Consider the following 15822-nt stretch of genomic DNA (forward strand, 5'->3'; position numbering starts at 1 on the left):
GCTTGAACCCAGGAGGCAGAGGTTGCAGTGAGCCGATACCACGCCATTGCACTCCAGCCTGGGCAACAAGAGAACAAGAGTGAAACTCCGTCTCAAAAAAAAAAAAAAAAAAAAAAATACTGAAGGGCCATAACACACGGTTCTAAACGAGATACTACATTGGGCAAACCATTAAAAAAAGACATTCTGGAGACACTGAGGGAAAATTTCAGTATGATCTTAGTTTCAGATGACATAAAAATTATTTATTTGTTTATTTTAGAGAAAGGGTCTCACTATGTTGCCCAGGCTGGAGTGAAGTGGTACCATCATAGTTCACTGTAACCTTCAGCTGCTGGGCTCAAGCAATCCTCCCAACTCAGCCTCCTGAGTAGCTAGGACTACACATATGCCATCATACCCAGTTAATTTTAAAAACATTTTTTGTAGAAATGAGATCTTGCTATGTTGCCTAGGCTGGTCTCAAACTCCTGGCCTCAAGTGATCCCCCTCCTTCAGCCTCCCAAAGTGCTGGGGTTATGGGCATGAGCCACTGAACCTGGCTACTTTTAGTATTCTTATTAGTATCTTTTGATGAGCAGAAGTTTTAAATTTTGATGAAGTCCAGTTTATTTTTTCTTATAATTAATGGATTATACGATTATTATCTATGTCTTTGTCAACTACAAGAAATTTTTGCTTAGTCCAAGGTCAGAGAGATATTTTCTCTATATTTTCTTCTAGAGTCATTGCAGTTTTAACTTTTACATTTATGTCTCGAATGATTTTGAATTAATTTTTGAGCATGGTATAAGGTAGGGGTCGAGGTTCACTTATTTCCCTTATCCAGTTTTTCCAATCCCATTTTTAAAAAAGAATTTTCTTTCCCCTGAATAGCCTTGGTACCATTATTAAAAATCTGTTGACCATATATATGTAGATCTGTTTCAGGATTCTCTATTCTATACCACTGATCTTCTTGTTGATTCGTATGTAAATATTACACTGAAATTAGGTGAGCTTCCCAACATGTTTTTCTTCTTTGTCAAATTAACGGGAAATTATGTATTCTAGGTCCTCTGCATTTTATTTCATTTTAGAACCAACATCTCAATTTCTACCGCAGCCTACTGGGATTTTGACTGGGATTATGTTGAATCTATAGAGCCATTTGGGGAGAATAGTATTTTAATAATCTTGAATCTTCCAATCCATGAATGTGGTATATCTCTCTATTTAGGTTTTCTTTAATTTCTCTTACATGTATTTCGTAATTTTTAATGTGCAGATCTTATACAATTTTTGTTAAATTTATTTCTGAGTATTTTCTTTATTTTGACGTTATTATAAATGTTTTATGAATTTAATTTTCCAATTATTTGCTGCTAGTATTTTTTTGTAAATTGACCTTATATTCTTCACTAGAGGGGAGAAGAATCACCTACCTTTTGGATGCCTCCCACTCTACTTGTCTCCCTGAGGTGATATGGACCTTAAGTCCATGATGGTGAACTAAACTCAGTTTAAAATTCTTGCCTAGCGGCACCAAAGAGTGGTATATGATTCCATGTTTTCTCCCATTTACCTTTGCCTACACCCTTCCTTAAAAAAAAAGTCTACACAGAATTGTAGGGAACAAAGCAAAAATGGGACCATTTCTAGAAATTGAGAACTCAGAGTCATATAGGATCCTGAGTGGTATGTAGGGTATTTAATAATATGGGAGTATATTTAACCCTTCCACTTATACAGAATCTTATAATTTAGAAATAATTTGTAACATATCATCTCACTTGATTTTTGCAATGATTTTGTGAGGTAATTGAGATATGCATTACTCTCCTCATATTAAAGATGTTGAACCAATGATCAGAGAGCTTAAGTGACTTGTACAAGGTCACACAGTGAATTAGAAATTGACTCAGGATTTGAAACTAGGTTTTTGATAATAGGGTACTACTGTATCTGCCCAATAACTATAATTGGATCAAAAGGGTCCCTGATAATATTGAGAATACTGTCCCCTGTGGGCTAGCAAATAACCTTCCAAACCATGGCTAGGGGAGGCTGGTTTTACTCTGACAACAAAAACCATTTGTCCTTGTTTCTTGTGGAAATTTCCCAGTAGTTCTTGATTTCACTTTACCCCCCTTCTCAATAAATCTCTGTTTCAGTCAGAAACCAGAGGCCTTGCTTAGAAATTTCACAAAGGACCTGTTCTGATATGTAAGTGACCATTTAAAAGGATTATTCATGCTTGCTGGTTGGGATTCAGAATTCTGTGGGGCTCTGACGTGGCGATTTGTTCTGGGTATTTGATCTGTTGTGTAGGTCCCAGGTGGATTCTCGTGATGGACACTTTATAAGCTTCTTTCCTCCTAGGTAAAATCAATGCAGCTTCAAAATTTTGACCTTGACAGTGGTTTCCCATATAGCTTATTTTTTTTAAATTAGTAAAATTATAGGAATGTGCCCATAAATGCCAGGCCCTGGAAAAATAACAACTGAGGACACAGTTGAGACCCATTAAATGACACACTTGCCTAAACTCCTGGGATTTCAGAATAAGGGGAGGCCTGTACCCTTGAGGCTGATGAATTATTCAGACAAACTTTCATTGTTCGCAGATAATTGTGGTTCCCCAAGGGAAGATTTTCAGTGTCTTTAATTTCTACTCTTACAGTGTCACTAAAACAAGGATTCCATTTAGCCCAGAATAATACAGTTTCAGCCTTGAAAATGGCATTCTTTTGGGGCTTTGTCATTCTGAATGTGTCTGATTTGTGGTTGCAGATGAATCTGTGTTGCTGAAACATTTTGGTTCAAATGATTTCAGAAGTAAAACACATTGAAAATATGTTTGTGGCCTGAGGTCCGTCTCCACCCCATGTAGAGGTATTAAATAATCCTTTGTGTCATCATCCTTCAATAATATTTATGAAGCACCCATCTGTGCTTGGGGCTGTGCCGAATTCTGTGCAAAACAAGGCAAACACACACAGACTCAAGCCCTATTCACTAGACATATTTACAATCTCAAACAAGGCTAGCATCCTTGAATACATCCCAAGAAGCCAGATCTAAAAAGTATGTTTTGACTATGAAAAAGGCCATCCAAGGTCCACCACCCATAAACAGGGTGGTGAATGGATTAGTGCTCATCTACCCTCTATTTGCTCTTATGCCACCCCTATGGTTCACCATTTATCCACTCAAGAAATATTTATTAAGGACCTCCTATGTCCTAGACATGGTCTCCATGGTGGTGCTTTCAGTCTAATGGGGAAGACAAAGAAAACAAGTAAGGAAAACATACGGAAACACAAATTGTAACACAGGCTAGTGGAAATGAACTTGGTGCAGTACTCATTGGTGGGTATGGAGCATCTTGCTTAGATAGAAGATCCAGGGAAGGACTCTTGGAGGAGATTAGGCATAGGACCAAAGATCAGAAACAGGTATCTGGACCTGACTGTGATGCTGGGATTAGAAATGACACCCACACATGTGAAAACACTTATTCCTCAGAAGGTAGTCTACAGCTATTTGTTGCCAATCCCCAATCTAAAATATGTACTATAGCTTCATCTTGAACATACTCAGCTGATCATTGGAATCCAGACAGTGTTAATCCTGCAAGTATGCAAGTATCTACTGATCTCTGGTGACCTCGATTCTTACCGCGTCCTTTAGATCTGTGCTGTTTCATCTCCCAGATCGGTCATGATGGATGACAGTGGTGGAAGAGATAGTGATGTGAGCTTATATCTGATTACTCAGTCTCCCATACATTGCTTCTGCTGTAGAATGATGGGAATTATTTTGATTTAGCAGATAAATATGTTCAAATGTAACCTATATTAACATAAAAGAAAAAAAGAAGAAAGCCCTTTATCCTGTAAGTTATTGCCCTGAAACTCTGTATAGCTGATTCAGTTAGGATCAAGGCAGAAAAGAGATGGCACCCTCAAAAAGGGCTTACTAAAGAGAATTTAGTAATTGTAACTTAATAACCTGGTCTAAGGAATGGATGAGGTTAAGGAAACCAAAAAACGCAAGAAGGAATGGGGAGGTACCTTAGCATCAGCAATAGCAGGAAGCTGTTAACATCCCTAGGACTAAGAAGGGTCCAGGGGAGAGGTCAGGGTGACCACAGCCTAGTGAGGTCTGGAGTTGTGAAAAGTGGGCTGTCAGACAAGAGCTGAACTTGCCAGGGGGGAGAAATATCCCAACTTGTCTCTTCTCACCCTCCAACCTCCTGCTGGTGCCTCGTGTAACCAAACCACACTGGAAGCCAGAGGGCAGCCTATGGAGTTCTGCCTCCTGGGGAAGAGAACAGGGCATTTGATGAAGTGGGGACTTTGGGGTAGAAGGGGACAAAAAGCCACCAGCATAAATGGCACAATGGCCCATCTTTTTGCTAATTTCTACTTGCTTATCTCCTAGTCTCATCCTCTTCCCTCTTTTTTGGACCTCAGGCATAGAGAGTCGAGTTAATCATGCTCATCTTTGAACAATCCTTTAATAATTGGTCTGATTGAAGGCTCATTTCTTACTACTTTAAAAAAGATAATGCATTTCTTTTCTCTCTGTTTGACTGCCCCACCATAGACAACCACAAAAAATGTGTTTATTGGGTTTTGTGTGTATATTTTTTGCATATATTTTTATTTAATGTGACTAATACTATTTAAGAGATTGTATTTGATTTCTTACTTTTTTTCCACTAAGGACCACACTTTAAGATCCTCTTGATGGCTGTACATCCATCTAGGGTGTTGCTTCTAACTGCTGCTTATTTGTCCATGAGCGCATCCATGATATTTTGCCTCTTGATTCCCTCACCAATGAACACTCAGACTGCTTCTCACTTCCTATCACAGTGAATACTGCTGCACAGGCACCCTGTGGAGATGTGTGAGAATCTCTTCAACACGCGTATTCAGAAGCAGAATTGTTGGGCCGGAGGTGGTGTCTATACTTAATTCAGTCAATTTTGACCAAATACTGTCAGATTGCACTCCAGAATGCCCATCTCTTGCCTGCTTCTCCAACCAGTCTCAAAGTTCCTGCATCTTCAAATCTAGGCCAACACTTTATGTTGTCTAACTTTCTAATTTTTATCCAGTAGACTAGAGAGTAACATACCATTGCAATTTTAATTTTTCATGTCTCACATTACTAATGAGCTTGATCATCTCTTCATACACTTGAGAAATTTGGGAGTTTCCTTTTCTATTAATTGCCTATTCCTGTCCTTTGACCATTTTTTTTTTTTCTATTTAGGTTTCTTCTTTTTAGTCTGATGAATTTGCAGAAGTTCCTTGGATGATCTAGATACTAGACCCATTGTCAGTTTTAGGCACTTCTAATTTTCATCTTTTATCTTTAGACAAAATTTTACTCCTGCGTTTGATAGCCAAATTGATATCAGTAGACAGATCTGTTATAGACAACTCAAATTTAACATGTATAAATAGCAACTTTTCTAATTTTTCCTGAAAATTGTTTTTCCTGTGTTTAGTCTCTGCATGAGTCACCTATTATCTAAATAATAAACCTTGGAATAATCCCTCATTCCAGATGTACCACTAATCACTGGGTTTTGTTAGAGGGATCCCTTGAATGTTTTTAGATCATTATTTCTTCTCCATTCCTACTTTTCCTTTTCTACTTTAGGTTCTCATTATCTTTTGCTTGGACTATTGTAATAGTCAATAAACTGTTCCCACTTCCTCTAGACTTCCTCTTCTTCATTTCCTCTTCTGTGCTGTCCCAAGGGCGATTGTTCTAAAGCAGAAAGTTGTGCATTTTCTTCCCTTGTTTAAAATGGGTTGGTGGGCTTTGAATGCCTGCAGGAGATTCCATCTCCTGATTATACAACATGCATAATCTCCTGATTATAGAACACGCCTAATTCTCCTGATTATAAACACTTCACTCCTGCAGACATTCTTATCCTACACTCTAAATATGTCATGCTGCTTACAGTTCCCCAAATTCGATGCCCTCACATTTCTGTGCCTTTGCATGCACTTCTGTCCCTGAAATGTATTCTCTTTGCCCCACCTCATTCCACTTTGTTCTTCTTTATTTTTTATGGCTTGAGTCAAGCATCCCCTTCTCAGTAAGTCCTTTGATACCATGTTCCCTCCATCCCAATAGATATTTCAAAAAGTTAACTACTATGAGCTATCAACATGCTTCTTTTGACTTTTGTACAAAGAGACATTTGGTGATACTATCTGTTGATTGCAAAGAAAAATATACCCGAATAATAAGAAGAAAATGAATGGTGCATAATGACCCAATCTCCTTTGGGTATAATAAAACTATGCCTGATTTGTAGTTTTCATTTACATTTAGGTGAGTTTGTAATGAGTTGGATTTTTAGTAATGATATGTGGATACTGACACTCTTAGCAAATACAGCTTAATCAATGTGAGATGAAAGGAAGAAACTGCATTGTAGTTATTTCCTAGTCGATAATGAAAAACTCCCCACAGCCTGAACATAAGCACAAGGTTGTTTATTCCTTGCCCTGGCAAATTGAATGAGGACTGGATTCATTACCAAGGCATTTACAAGATGCATAATGTGGCCTTCCTTTACAGTTTGTGTGTTGACCTACTGGAAAGGATGCTGAGACTGGTTCAAGTCTGTAATTGTGTGTTTCTAAGAGTTGGTGTCTAATGGGAAATTGATCTCAGGCCTGTAGTTAGTAAAGAGCATTTATGTATTAACTGGCTAGAGTGAGAGGAATACATTGTTAACACTTAAGACTATAAACTGTAGGAGATTTGGAGATAGTGACTAAATCCTCTTGGAAATGCTGGATACATCATCTTTTATTCAATTTTTCTGAGCCATCTTGGGTTTCTGCTATCTGAGTTAGTCAGAAAAACACTTAGATGAATGTTAAGTAACCCAAGTGCTAAAATATATAGTCGTCATCACTCTCCCATGAGAACTGAAAGACGAACCTTTTTTGGAAGTCAGCTCTCTTTTATCTGCTGTATTTGTGAGGACTCTTTGACACTCAGATTCTGTCTCGGGAAGGTCATTGTCATTGTTTAGGGTGTCAAGCAGCCTATTTTCAGCCCTCCCACCGATGTGGCCCTTCTTGGTCTAAACAACTCACTTTGACCAGTGGTGGATGGATCCAATACTGAAAGAAGCTCCTTAGAATCGCCCTGTCTGATTAGGGATTCAAGGCTACTTTAAACTGGGGTTTCAATGCCATCCAGTCTCAGTGCCACCCAGTCTCGAACATGTGGCATGCTGTTGTTCTCCAAGGGGAACATTAACTTCATGGCCTGCCTTTGTAATCTCAATTTTGGTCTTCGGAGGCTACATTTGGTTAAACAACCTCTCTCTTTTATTCCTTGTGACTTAAAATATTTATTCAATTTAAAAATCAATCCCATTGATTACTGCAAAGAGGCATGACGTATATGTTTTGAGCTGATAAAAATGTTCCATATCTTGATTACAGTGGTAGTTACACAGCTATATATATATATATAAATATATATATGTGTGTGTGTGTGTGTGTGTGTATATATATTTGTCAAGGCTCATGAAACTGTACACTTAGAAGTGATGAATTTTGGCTGGGTGCAGTGGCTCACGCCTATAATCCCAGCACTTTGGGAGGCTGAGGCAGGCGGATGACTTGAGGTCAGGAGTTCAAGACCAGCCTGGCTAACATGGCGAAGCCCCTGTCTCTACTAAAAATGCAAAAATTAGCTGGGTGTGGTGGTGCAGGCTTGTAATCCCAGCTACTTGGGAGGCTGAGGCATGAGAATCGCTTAAACCTGGGAGGCAGAGCTTGCAGTGAGCTGAGATCTTGCCACTGCACTCCAGCCTGGGCGACAGGGTGAGACACCTTCTCAAAAAAAAAAAAAGAAGTATTGAATTTTATTTTATATAAACTATACCTTGATAAAGGTGATAAAAATAATCAAACTCTATTTATTTAAAAATAAAACAAAGTATCTCTCTTGGAACTTCTTTTCTGACTAGGGGCAAGAATCATTGCTCTCTTTGAATGACTCTAGTTCCCAGCATAGAGGTGTGTATTTACTAGACCACCAATAAACATTGGTTAGGTTCAGGTGAATTGAGTTGTCTCTGGAATCACTGTCTACTGCTTTCCTTTTTGTTTGAACCAGGACATAAATATATGGCCTGCAATCTTGTCTTTGGAAAAGACATAACTTACAGAGTTGGAGGTTCTCAGATATCAGAGTCATTAGTCAAATTTATTGGTGATATAAAAGATATAAGGAAGGTAGTTTAGCCCGGCCTAACTCTCAGTCATATGCTTTGTCAAGCCACCAGAGAAGTTTGGTGCTTGACAACGTTTTAAAATGAAGGAGGATAATGTTAAGTCATCTTAGGCCTGAAGGTACTTCTGGAGTGAAAGAGCATTGCAGTTCTTGTGTGTGCTTCATATTTCAAAATGTATTTTGTAGCTCTCCCCACCAAAAAAGTTTTAAAATGGATTTTAGCTTCAACTTTCTAGGGTAGTGTTGACCTGGGTCTATTGAAATACTGCTTAAATGCTTGCTAAATATCACTGATTTCACTTTACCTGTCATGCTGAGGGAAAGATAGTATCTAAGATAGATGTACAGGGTGAATCAAGATGCTACCTGAAAGTTTTGTGTGCTCAGGAAAGCATTTTTATTTACAAGTGAACTCTATTACAGCAGAGATCACCAACCCCAGGCCACATAGCAGGTGAGTGAGCATTACTGCGTGAGCGCCACCTCCTGTCAGATCGGTGGCAGCATTAGATTCTCATAGGAGAGCAAATCCTACTGTGAACTGTGCATGTGAGGAGTCTAGGTTGCATGCTCCTTATGAGAATCTAATGCCTGATGATCTGTCACTGTCTCCCATCATCTCCAGTTGGGAACCATCTAGTTTCAGGAAAACAAGCTCAGGGCTCCCACTGATTTTACATTATGGTGTGTTGTATAATTATTTCAGTATATATTACAACGTAATAATAATAGAAATAAAGTGCACAATAAATGGAATGCTCTCGAATCATCCCCAAATCATCCCCCTCCCCCAGTCTGTGGATAAATTGTCTTCCACAAAACTGGTTCCTGGTGCCAAAAAGGTTGGGGACTGCTATGTTATATAGTATGTTGTTTGATTGTCATACAACCTTCAGAAGTATTTGAGGCAGGCACTATTATTGACATTGTATTTACAGAAAAATATGATGATGAGATGTTAAGTAATTGCCCAAGGTCAGACAGAATAAATTAGTCAATATTGGTACCAGATTATCTGGCTCAAACCTCATAATCTCTTCACTATTCCTTATTTGTGAGGGCAGGAAAAGTTCTGATTATACTCCGAGTGAAAGTCATTCGTGTGGGTTGGTGTCGGGGTAGGGGTGGGGGTAGGGAGAGAGACCTGTATTACCCCCAAGGTGGTAGATGACATCAGATAAGCAGAATTAATTTCAACCCAATATGTCTGTAATTTTGACGTTGAGCATCACTACTGTTTAGTAAAACTCTGAAAGAAGCAGTCCTGGCTTTAACTTAAGACTTCCAGGAAAATGTTGACCATAGTTCAAGGTAAGGTTGGAAATTTACATCTTTGCCTCAGGATCTGCCTGAAGATCATCAGCAGCAGCTGCACTAAAAAGTATTTATTAGGCTTCAGCAGCTTTTCTCCCTTATATTCTGGGTAAAGTGGGTTAAGCAGGTATGATTCCTTCTAGAGGTTGTTTTGTTTTGTTTTGGAGATGAAGTCTTGCTGTGTTGCCCAGGCTGGAGTGCAGTGGTGCAGTCTCGGCTCACTGCAACCTCTGCCTCCTGGGTTGAAGCAATTCTCATGCCTCAGCCTCCCCAGTAGCTGGGATTACAGGCATGTGACACAATGCCTGGCTAATTTTTTTGTATTTTTACTAGAGACAGGGTTTTGCCATGTTGGCCAGGCTGGTTTTTAACTCCTGGCCTCAAGTGATCCAGCCACCTTGGCCTCCCAAAGTGCTGGGATTAGAGGTGTGAGCTACTGCGCCCAGCCTAAGTTTTAAATCTGAGATAGACAACACTGATGACCAGAAACATAAAAGATATCGATTAAGTACAATGAGATCCTCTAGTAAATAATGTGTTAGCAGTTGGATATGATATGCCTGAGCCTAGGAAAAAATGAAAACAAATCTTGTCAGCCCTATCTATATGCCCTACACAGGTGAGGGTGGAATCCAGACCTGGGAATCCAGTCATCTCGTCTCTGATCAGGTTGCTGCCTGACAATTAAATTTGTCATTTGGAGTTCCAAGTTCTTTTAGAGTCCCTGATGGCATTGGTGCTTTATATTCTGGTATGAGGGAAAACTCCTTGTAAGTTGATGCCTGTATTTAAGAATGCAAGATCCACCAGGACTCACAGAGAGATCATATCACTTGGGATCTTTGTGCAGCAAATTAGAGAAAACTAGCTGAAATGGGGCCTAAATAGCAAAAGGAATGTGTTGGCCCACATAACTGAAGTAGATTGGCCTCTGGTGAACTGTGATCCAGCAGCTCACATGATACTACCATTTGACCTGGTATTCCCTCTTGTCTGCTCTGCCTTAGATGGTATCACTCTTATGCCTAGGCTCTGAGCCTCTGACTGTCTGGTCCAGGTAGCAAGTGTTTGCAGGATTTCTAGACCCCATGCTCTTACACCAGCTTGTCTATGAAGATAGAAGACAAAGCTTTTCTTTCCAAGAAGAAACTGAAAACATCACCTCAAGTCTTGACTTTGGTTGGGGTTTGTACTTTCTCTGACTCATTGATTCTCTGGGGCTACAGACGATGGGATAGACTGACAGTCTTAAGCCTCCTTCCCCTCATTAGGTAGAGCTAGGAAGAGGGTCATTCCTTCCCAAACTAAATGACTGAGAATGGATACATTTGTCCTCCAAAGCAAGACCTTTCTTTTTTCCTTCCAGAAAGAGTAACTGCAGTAATTAGGATCCAATTGATGGCAAAGGGGTATTATCTAGGTGAGTCCATTGGGGTGCAGTTCTGGAGGGGAATTCAGGACCTTCTTCTTACCTCCTCCTACCCCTGCAAATACTCTGAGACTCACTAATAACTGACAGTGGTACTCAAACTGGAACAGTGGTTCTTGCCTCTGACCTTTGCATGTGCTCAAGTAGTCATCTGTCCTTCTTTCTCATCTTCCCTTCTTTATCCCTTTCTTCCTTCTTCCCACCCTTTCCCTCCATCTCTATTCTTCCCTCCTTCCCTTCCCTTCTTTCCTTCCTTCCTTCCTTCCTTCCTTCCTTCCTTCCTTCCTTTCTTATCTTCCCTTCCTCCCCACCTTGCCTACCTCTCACATTTCCATTTTCCGAAAAACCTTTTTTAGACCCTTTTGTGTGCCAAGCACACTGTGTGGTACTGGATATTCCTGATGGAGCTCATCTTCCCTTCCATGTTCCCTTTTCCTTTAGCAAACTTCACTGCCAACAAAATGTGTTAATATTCTCTATGTAAGGTGTTCTGCTAGATTCAGGGAGGTCCGTGGCTTCAGCGTGAATCTCAAGGATAGAGCTGGGGAGTGTTTTTAAATCATGATGACATTGTTCATAAAGATTGTCTCACAAAGATTCTACTACCTATATTTTGGGGTGGGAGGGAGAGAGAGGGAACGTAGTTTAAGAAAAGCAAGCATTTATGTCTGCCAGTGTACTCAAATGAGCTCATGTACGAAGTGGGACATGGAACTCGCTGACCTTTATTGTCCTCTGTATTCAGACTACCTGCGGTTGAATTCTAACTCCTCTGCCTTCTGACTTTATGACCTTGGACTGTTTACCTAACTTCTCAGGGTGTCTTAGTCTATTTTTGGTTTCTTATAACAGAATACCTGAAACTTGGTAATTTAGGAAGAAAAGGAATTCATTTCTTACAGTTATGGAGGCTGAGAAGTCCAAGGTCCAGGGCCATAACAGGTGAGAGCCTTCTTGCTGGCAAGGACTCTGCAGAGTCCCAAGGTAGGACAGGGGATGAGGGGGCCGAGCATGCTAGCTCAGGTCTCTCTTCCTCTTATAAAGCCACCAGACCCACTCCCGTGGTAACTCATTAATCCACTAATCCATGAATGAGTTAATCCATTCATGAGGTCAGAGTCCTTGTGACCCAATCCCTTCTTAAAGCCCCCACCTCTCGATACTGCCACACTAGGGATGAAGTTTCAACAGAAATTTTGAAGGGGATAAACATTCAAACCATAGCACGGGGTCTCGTACTGAGGATTAAATTAGGTAATTTATATATATATATAGTGCTTAGAGCAGTGCCAGTCCACAGTATGTGTTCAATGAAGTTAGCTATTATTGTCATGGCGATGGGGCTTTATGGATAAGAGAGTGAAGCGTAGGCAGTGGATTCTCATGAGTAGTCTCCCGTGCTTCCGCATTAAGGACTAAATGTTGGCCAGTGGCTGTGCTCAGGCCCCGTCTTCCACATGTGGATGCTAGTGAGGCAGGGGTGCTTTCTTGCTGTGTATATTCACATTTCAGAGTCTATCAGAGCTTCCGGAGGACTCTGCTGTGTGAACCTCAGATATCTCTATTTTATTGTTTTTCAGATTACTTTGTAAATAATTATTGTTAATTTTCTTTAGCTTTTTAAAAATATGTATTAATATATTGAGCCTTTCAGTTAGTGACCTAGGAATAGACCTACGTTTTTTTGGGGTGGGGAAGGGGTCTGTCTGTTGCCTAGGCTGGAGGGCAGTGGCACAATCACAGCTCACTACGATGAACTTCCAGGCTCAAGTGATCCTCCCACCTCAGCCTCCCAAGTAGCTGGGAACACAGACATGCACCACCCTACCTGGCTAATTTTTTATTTTTATTTTTTGTAGAGACAAGGTCTCACTACACTGCCTAGGCTGGTCTCAAACTCCTGGACTCAAGCAATCCTCCTGCCTCGGCCTCTCAAAGTGCTGGGATTATAGGCATGAGCCACCATGCCCAGCCCCTATTGCCTTTTGATCCATACTTTTTGATTAATATCCTCTAAAACACGTGAAAATTCATTGTTCCCTCTGTTAGGTGCTTCCATAGAACACATATAGGACCCTAGAAGTCCCATCTCTTTGGAAAAATTATCTTTCTGGGAAAATACAGAGTTTCTTTTATAACACATCTGTGTCTCTGTATGCTGGCCAAAAGCCTCAAACCCCCAAACAGACCTGAAATGTTTATCCCTACCACTACTTCTGATAATAGGGGTTTGACTCTGTATTGCCCACACATCCCATTAAAACATATAATGTGACTTGTGTGCATATTGTAAGCATTTGTTCATTTTATAACCTGTTTAGTAGTTCAGCCAAAAGCAACAAAAGTGAAATAAGAGAAACATCCTGAGCAAAAGAATTGCTCTTTGACATACCTGTGCACCGGCATGAGAGGACAGAGGAGAGATTTGTGAAAGTGGACTTCTTTGTTACTAATATAACACTGGCTACTTTCTTTAACAATTAACATCTCAACCCCAATTTATCATTATTATGGCTGTTTTTTTGCTTTTATAATGACTTCAGAAAAATTCATAACATCGTCTGGAGTCCCTTTATCTGCAAAGCCATTAGTCAATTTCACTGGTACTCTAGGGAGAGACTTGGGAAGTAAAAGGTGGACATTTCCCCCCAAATGGGGTTTCTTTACATGACTCTTATCAAATCAGGTGGGTGTTAGGAGCATGAGAAATGTGAGAGTGAAGAAATGTGAAATGTGAGATTTGGATAAGGTCGTTTGGATTTAAAGAGGAAATTTCCATCAAGGGCCAACTGCTAGAGGAGATCACAGAGCAGAGGCTGGGGTGTGGCTGCAGGTAGGCGTGCCATTGAGCCAAGGTGGGCTGACTCGAGGAAGAGCTCAAGCAGATGCTTTAGAACAAAGCAAAAAAATGTGAGTGTGTGACTGAGGTGGTACATCTGACTTTGCCACTGATTCTCATCACTTCTCAGGGCCTCGCTTTCCCCATCTAGAAGGGCTGGGATAGTGGCTGTTCTGCAAAGAGCCCCCAGGGGCCACACTGTGTCTAGCTCATAGCTCTGCCTCCCTAGTAGGATGCAGCCCTTGTCCTCAGGGTTCCAGGCAGTGGGAGCTCCGGCCACTGTGCCCATATTTAGGCAGCAACTAGAGAGAGGATGAAGAAGAAGGGCAAAGGACCACACTATCTTTTAAGGAGATTCATGGAAGTGGATAGTTCACACTTTTGCATATATCCTAAGTGGCCAGGACTTAGTGATGTGGCCACACATAGCTCCAAGGGAAGTTGAGAAATGGAGTCTTCATTCTGAATGGCCACGAGCATGGCTAAAAACGAGGGGTTGTCTTATTAAGATAGAAGGGGATGAGACAACTAGCTGTCTGTACTGTGGGTTTAGATGATCCTACACATTCAGTGTAGAATATTGCAGTCTTTGAAGATATAAAATATCTTTAATATTTGATTGCTAATTTTTTTCTTTAGACTAAAGAATTTAGATGCTGACATAAACTATGATGATGATATTTTTGATGATGGTGCTAAGGAGGATGATGATGAGGAGGAGGAGGATGAGGAGGAGAGGAGGAATATCTGCCAGAGAAAATACTCCAGGGTGTAGGATATAACAATTTACAACCCAATGAGAAAAGTATTTTTCCCATTTTACAAATAAGTAAATTGATGCTCGGAGTGGGCAAACCTCTGAGGCCAAACCAGGTCTTACCTATGGAGTCATGATATAGCCACAAAGATTGGGAACAAGGTTTTTGGGAAGCAATTTGGCTCTCTGTTGCAAGTAACAAAAACTGAATTCCAAATGACATAAACAATAAGGAAAAAGTTACATCTCGTATTAAAATGTCTAGAAAGGGCAGCAGCAGAGGTGGGTAATTCATTGCCTCAGCAATGTCTTCAAGGAACCAGGTTCTATCATTCTCAGGATGTGGTCTTTGACCTTGATAAGATTTCCTCATGGAAAGGCCCCAGCAGTGTGAGCTATTACCCTCACATACGATGTGGTCTTATGGCAGAAAAGAGACTGCCTACTGTTTATGTGTCTTTTTAAAGTCAGGGAAACTTTTCCAGAAGTCCTCCTGTGCCATATTTGTCCTATTTTGTGTAAATTCACCTTTGCTGAGGACTAGGTACCTGAATAAAGTCATGATTCTCTTAATATGAAAAGCAGTGGGAATGATTTTGGGTGGGCAACTGTCAACACCTCTAATTCATTCATAGGTTATTTGCCCATTAGCCGGGTGTGCCTGTAGTCCCAACTACCCCAGAGGCTGAGGCTGGAGGATTGCTTGAGCCCAGGAGTTCAAGACCACCCTCAGCAACATAGAGACATACAGAGACCCTATCTCTTTAAAAAGTATATACAAATATATATATAAATATATATGTACACACACACACACATATATGGAGTGTGTGTATGTATTAAATATATAATATATGTGTGTGTGTGTATATATATATGATTTTCCCAATATTTAAGGACAATCTAGAATTCTAGAATTATGGATATTTCCCTGAAAATGTCATTACTTTTGGATGTCACTTGCTTATTACAACTTACTCACTTGCTTATCAATAAACATTTATTGAAAACCTTCTCTGGGTCAGATAGTGTATGAATAATGAAATTCATGCTTACTGTCAAAAAACATTTTATGATTTAGTGACAGAGTCAGATATCCCCAGCAACATTTACAATACAATGCATGGAATGCCACAATAGAGGCAATGAGGATGCTTAGAGGAAACCACTTACATTGGCCTGGGGAATCGGAACTTGTGGCTGTAATAAAGC

General features: G+C 40.2%; 1 protein-coding gene and 1 long non-coding RNA gene across 3 annotated transcripts in view; one reads left to right on the forward strand and one right to left on the reverse strand.

Annotated features, from left to right (window-relative positions):
* LOC129044182 (uncharacterized) overlaps positions 1 to 12093 on the reverse strand; it is a 63025-nt gene extending 50932 nt beyond the window's left edge. The window contains exons 1-3 of one of the 2 annotated variants that reach the window (XR_008504627.1): positions 11915 to 12060; positions 3661 to 3779; positions 2039 to 2357 (exon numbers count right to left, since the gene is read on the reverse strand). This is a non-coding gene — a long non-coding RNA (uncharacterized LOC129044182). Of the gene's footprint in view, positions 1 to 2038; positions 2358 to 3660; positions 3780 to 11914 lie in introns of those variants that run through there. The other variant, XR_008504628.1, reaches the window with a different exon arrangement.
* PGM5 (phosphoglucomutase 5) overlaps positions 1 to 15822 on the forward strand; it is a 178148-nt gene that overhangs the window by 36614 nt on the left and 125712 nt on the right. The window lies entirely within an intron of this gene.

This window comes from Pongo pygmaeus, chromosome 13 (assembly GCF_028885625.2).
Source record: "Pongo pygmaeus isolate AG05252 chromosome 13, NHGRI_mPonPyg2-v2.0_pri, whole genome shotgun sequence".
NCBI lineage: Eukaryota > Metazoa > Chordata > Mammalia > Primates > Hominidae > Pongo > Pongo pygmaeus.